This window comes from Mustela lutreola, chromosome 3 (assembly GCF_030435805.1).
Source record: "Mustela lutreola isolate mMusLut2 chromosome 3, mMusLut2.pri, whole genome shotgun sequence".
In the NCBI taxonomy this organism is placed as follows: Eukaryota; Metazoa; Chordata; class Mammalia; order Carnivora; family Mustelidae; genus Mustela; species Mustela lutreola.
This window is the reverse complement of record NC_081292.1, coordinates 55,851,723-55,857,722: the sequence shown is the minus strand read 5'-3', so window position 1 is coordinate 55,857,722 and position 6,000 is coordinate 55,851,723. Positions and strand designations below refer to the sequence as shown.

General features: G+C 39.7%; 1 protein-coding gene across 2 annotated transcripts in view; it reads left to right on the top strand.

The window, feature by feature from the left end:
- Positions 1-6,000, top strand: part of PKIA (cAMP-dependent protein kinase inhibitor alpha) — a 94,276-nt gene continuing 88,276 nt past the window's right edge. Inside the window, exon 1 of one of the 2 annotated variants that reach the window (XM_059166170.1) lies at positions 1-218. The gene's annotated coding sequence lies outside the window, so the exon portion shown is untranslated. The remainder of the gene's footprint in view (positions 219-6,000) is intronic. The other variant, XM_059166169.1, reaches the window with a different exon arrangement.

Genomic DNA, 6,000 nt, shown 5'->3' with positions numbered 1-6,000 from the left:
AGAGGTCCTTCTCCCCCCGCGACTGGCGCGGAATGTGGTGATCCGGCCCGGGGAGGAGGATGACTTCATGCAGCCGGAGCGCGGCGGCGGGAGCAGCTGCTGCAGCCGGCAGGTGGGGTTGGGGCCGGTGGAGCTGACCACGCACTCGGCCGGGCGCGGCGGCACTGCGGCCCCGGGGCAGCGGGCGCTGGGACTCGCGCTGACTGCCTGCAGAGAAGGTAAGCAGCCCGGCTATTATTAGCCTCCGCCACGCCGCTTAGTTCTTTCCGCTCGGGTAATAATGGGTTTTGCAATACACAGAGAAGGGAAATATCCTTGCTGCATCCTGCAATGGGAAACGGAGCAACAACTGGAATTGAAATGTTAATCACCAAGTGCTTGAGATTGGAGGAGCGGTGTTACTGGGCAAACAAAGAAGGCGGTCAGCCTCTATACTCTTAAAGATAGTCGACCGTTTCAGCGCTAGACTCGCTTAGGCATTGAAGACTCAGAATGTGGAATAACTGGGAGTTGCACTTTTATCTTTCTACTTCAGCCTTCACTTGGTTATTTTGTTGTTTTGGAGCAGCAGGTCCTTGGAGGCAGCTTGGGGAACTAATCAGAAATCTTTCCTACCTTCCTCTGTCCTCTCCCTTCCTAGTTATCAAAATTGGTCTGTGCCCATTTCAATGTCAAACACCTACTTCAATACTGAACCTTTATAAAGAGTCTCATATTAGAGGAGAAACTTACCTCCTGGAGTTCAGCTTGGGGTGAGCAGCACTTGTTTCTACCTTATCCCTTCGTTTATCATCTTCTCTCGTCAATTACTTCATTGATTTCCCTGGGATGCCGGGTCCATTCACAGGCCAGATCTTGTCAGATTCAATCCACCACCTCTGCTCCATGACGGATTTTGTCAAGGACCTACAAAGGGCATTGCCCTACACCAGTTTTAGTATTCTCTCTGTATACTCTAACCTGTGTCCTTCCCTCAAATACGTGGCACGAAAAATCCTTTTTTTAACCTAGTACCAACATGGTTCCCGGTAACTTCCTTCGCTGTAGTCACTGCGGCTACAAGAGAAGAGGATTTCGAGGACAGCAGAATCTGTTGGGGTGTCAGAAAGAGGACCATACTTGTATTTTGCTCCCTGTGCATAGATGGAAGTACAAATGTGAATGTGTCTATCCAGTTTTCCTTGAAGCTTTTTTGAGGGGGGGGGCACTGGATGGCAGACACCTACCTTGATAGGATTTGAGGTAGGTACTCCTCAAAAAGCAAGCAGTATGTCTGTCCCAGGATTCCCCAATAACCTCGAAAGAGTTTCCAGAGAGGCTTTCCCCACAAGCATTCAGGAAGCCACTGGAGCTGGCCAATCTAAGCCTCAGGTTATTTGAGCATCCTCAAGTTAGTCTTGCCATTTAAGGGTTCTGACCACTTGTTCTAGGATCTCCCCCACAAACCTCTTGCTACTGAGCTCAAGTGCCTTATTCCTGTTGCCGCCTAGGGATGTACATTTGAATAATATGCTCTGAAATGGGTAAGATGGCTGTGATGGGGATTGCAAATGTGCCACTTTACCAACAGAGAGTATTTGCAATAAGCCAGACTGGGGTGTCTGTGTGCCAATACTCTATTTAACTGGGGATCTTTATCTTTAAATTTGAAATGAGACAGTCTGACTCCATAACCATGTAATTTTATTTTAGCAAATTGAAAGAGGAGCTCAATGAAAAAGAGAGGCAAGGTTTATAGCTAAAATTTTATCTCTGCTTACCTTCCTTTTTAAATATTGCTTTTAGACAAAGATACTAGTTTTGAAAAATCATATTAATTCTGTTATATGCCATTATTGCTTTTCTGAATACAAATTCTTTTTATAAAATACACTTTAGAAGGATTTGAGTTGGTTTCTTTGTCTCTACCTTTAGTAAATGAGGCAGAGGGAGTGGAGGGGGTGGGCAAATCCCACTCCAAGTGGCCCACTCCAGGAACTATTCCCCTGGATCATGAAAACCTCAGCACCATTTTTTTTTTTTTTAGCATATTGTTGTTGTTATTATGTGTTGAGTGTGGTGTGGGTTTGAAATATTAAAATTTCAAGATTCTATAATTTTGAATCAGGCACAGCACACCAAATAGAAAAGGAAACAAAGAGCAAGAACAACAAAACCCTTTATTCTACCACCTTTCTTTACTAATCTTAAAATATTTAACTATATAAATAATTATTCTGAATAATAAGTGATAATAAATGTTAATATGGTAATTCACTTTTAAGAAATTATGAAGTACAGATTAGTATAATTGACCTTAGGTATAGTAAAAATTTCTGTAATTTGAGTTTTCTTCATGTTGACTATTAGTGCATGAGAATATCCTAATAATAGTTAGAAATTGAAATTGTCTATTACTTGGTTTCTGAAGAAACTGAATTCTTTGAGAAGAAATGGGTAAGAATTAGGGGACTAGTACTGCCTAAGCTGGCATCATACCTGCCAGTGATTTTATAAGGGAGATGAATTCATTGAATTATGGACCTACATTGGAGAAGCCTTTTTGGGAAGGGAGAAAATAAGTTAGAAAATTTAATTTTTCATTTCAATGCAACTGAGAAAGATAAATAAATTTAAAGGATTTCTGAATTTGGACTTTGTTTTATTGAAATAAAACAATTTTTCTGAGAAAAGTGTCTAAATTCAGAGCCCTAAGAAGAAATATATGTCTGACTTCATGACTTCATAACTGAAATTGATTTATGAGTTTATATCCTTTTCTTTAACTGTTTCCCAGGGAAAGGAAAAATTAATTGCCTGGTGTTCAAGAGATGGAGGAGGAATGAAAAAAAAAAAAAAAAAAAGGGATGTGCACTATTAGATGCTGAATGAATTGCAGACATTTTTGTAGGTTTGACAAGATAGAAGAAGTCAATCTACTGCTTTCTAATCACATAAAAAAAATTTAGTATGGAGTGTGGTCACTGTTATCCGTAACTTAGTAAAAATTTAGACATCAAAGTTGACCTCATTAAAAAAAGGCATTTTCTGGGACGCCTGGGTGGCTCAGTTGGTTGGACGACTGCCTTCGGCTCAGGTCATGATCCCGGAGTCCCGGGATCGAGTCCCACATCGGTCTCCCAGCTCCACGGGGAGTCTGCTTCTCTCTCTGACCTTCTCCTCGCTCATGTTCTCTCTCACTGTCTCTCTCTCAAATAAATAAATAAAATCTTAAAAAAAAAAAAAAAAGGCATTTTCTGACGCTGTCTTACTGCCATTAGCTGCAACTGAAATAGACTTATTTTGAGATTTTGAAAAATGGAAAAGAAAAAAAAAGTAGAAATAATAAAGCTAAAGAAGTGAATTTATATTTACCCAGTGTCTCCGCTGCAAATAAGTAGAAAAAGTGCAATTTTGAAAGTTGTCAGTGCTCTCCTAACTGCCAGATTTATGTAATATTTCACCTTTTTCATTATGTCTTTATTTTTAAGTTCTCATCCATGTTCTTTTTAAATTAAGTATTCATGTTTAAGTATCATTAATAAGTAATATGCATCAGGAACTGAGATATTTCTTTATCTAGTTTCTCACTAATCCCCTTAAGCTATCCTGTGATCAGCCTAAACCAGCTGGTCTTGATTTCCAGTTTGTGCCCTATGATGTCACGCCTATATGTCTTCATCTGTTGCTTTCACTCACCCCATATATGTTGAAACCTTGCTCACATCAGACACTTCCTCTTCCATAAAGCTTTCCCCATTCCCACCATCCTCATATCAGGTGAGCTTTCTCCCTTGTCTAAATTCCTATTGCACATTATCTTGGTCTATTCTTTAGTGTGAACCAATGCCTTATTCTCCTAAAATAGCTTTGGAGAGCATGTTTGTGACTGACAACCTTTTATTACCTGCAACTCAGAGTACAGTGCCTAGCTATGTACAGTTCTTCCTTGATTTACAGTGGGCTTACATCCCAATAGACCCATCATAAGTTGAAAATACCCTATGTCAAATGCATTTAATGTACCTAACCCACCAAACACCATAGCTTAGCCTAGCCTACCTTAAGTGAGCTCAGAACACTTGTATTGGTCTGCAGATGGGCAAAATCATCTAACATGTTGAATATCTCATGTAATTTATTGGATACTATATTGAAGGTGAAAAACCGAATCTTTACATAGGTACAGAACGGTTGCTAAATGTATCTGTTGTTTGCCTCATGGCTGTGTGGCTAACTGGGACCTGTGGCTTGCTGCCACTGCCCAGCATCAGGAGAGATTACTGTACTTCCTGCTAGCCTGGGAAAAAATCCAGTCAGAAATTGAATTGTGGTTTCTACTGAATGTATATCTCTTTTATATGATCATGAAGTTGAAAAATCATACATTGAACCATCATAAGTCAGGAACCTTTTGTATATGCATAGTAGACATTCAGCAGTTTGATTTTAGTGAAGAAATTGGTTATTATTTCAGGGGTATATCTCTACCCACTCTTTACCATCAGGCAAGTTCAACTCCCAAACTGTGTGCAAGTACTGTTTAGTTTTAAAAATATTTACATAATAATAAATATAGTGAAAGCACATTCAAATAATTATATTCAACAAAAGTTATTGTGAGCTTACAGGTCATTCAATGTATATTAGCTCATATATATTAAAAATATGATAAGCTTAACAAAACAAAACACAACTTTAAAAAAAAATTATTTATTTATCTGACAGAGAGAAAGAGGGTACACAAGCGTTCACAAGAGCACACATGGTGGGGTGGGGTGGCAGGCAGGGGGAAGGGGAGAAGCAGGCTCCCTGCTGAGCTAGGAGCCCAATGCAGGACTCTGTCCCAGAACCCTGGGATCAGGACCTGAGCCAAAGGCAGACGCTTAACTGACTGAGCCACACATACATCCCCAAAACAAAACTTTATGTTTTTAAAAAGATTTTATGTATTTATTTGAAAGAGAGAGAGAGCATGAGCGTAGGTGAGGGGCAGAGGGAGAGGGAGAAGCAGACTCCCTGCTGAGCAGGGAATCTGTCTCCAGGCTAGATCATAGGACCTTGGGATCATGACCTGAGCCTGAAGGCAACCGCTTAACCAACTAAGCCACCCAGGTGCCCCCAAAACAAAAGTTTAAAGAAGATATTGTATCTACTTTCAACATGCTTGTGTTTTATTGAAAAAGAGTAAGCAGGAGAAGATGCCTTACATATATAAGCACTTGTCCAGTTTCAAGGCACTCTGCCAGGTACTTTCATCCATGAAATCAAATTTCAGGCTTCTATGCTAATTTTACTTTAGGAAACTGAGACTCAAAGATTCACCTAAATGTTTAGCAGACATTCCTTCCATGTTACCATGCTGCTCTTTGAAGTGTTAAGAGTGAAGGAAAGCATTATAAAAACACAAGGTCAGAGCTATCAGAGTCATTTAAAAATTGTTTTGTAATTAATTTTTCCAGTGTTTCTTAAACTTTTGGGCCTTAACATCCCCTTTGATAATTCAGTAAAGGCTATGCATCCACTCCCCAAGTATATACACAAACACACACAAATACACATAGCATTTTGCATACAATTGCAGGTGTTTAAGGACCCACTAAAGTACTCCTCAGCAAATGGTTTAAGAACATCTGCTCTGGGTTCACTTTAACAAGATGTGTGTCCTTTATTAGCCCAGACATTTTTGGTACTTGAAACAACATTCTCCTTCTATTCTTCTCCCTGCTTTAGAACCCAAAATGAGAGCTCCTCATTATCACTGGCACAAAGGCAGCTAAGATGATTCGAAAACAAGTAAGTGCCAGTGAGAAAAGTGATTCAAAGAACCCTGATTCATGGAAAAGGAATCCCAGAAGGAGTTCTGAATGTTACACATTCCAAATGATTTATTTAGGGTTTTCCAATCAAAACCATTTTTTACAAAAAAAGAAACAGTTCTAGACTTAGAGTAGTAGTGCCAAATATGTATAAGAACATTGCCAGCAGTTGAGCGATGTAGGCTCCTTTGAAACATATTCA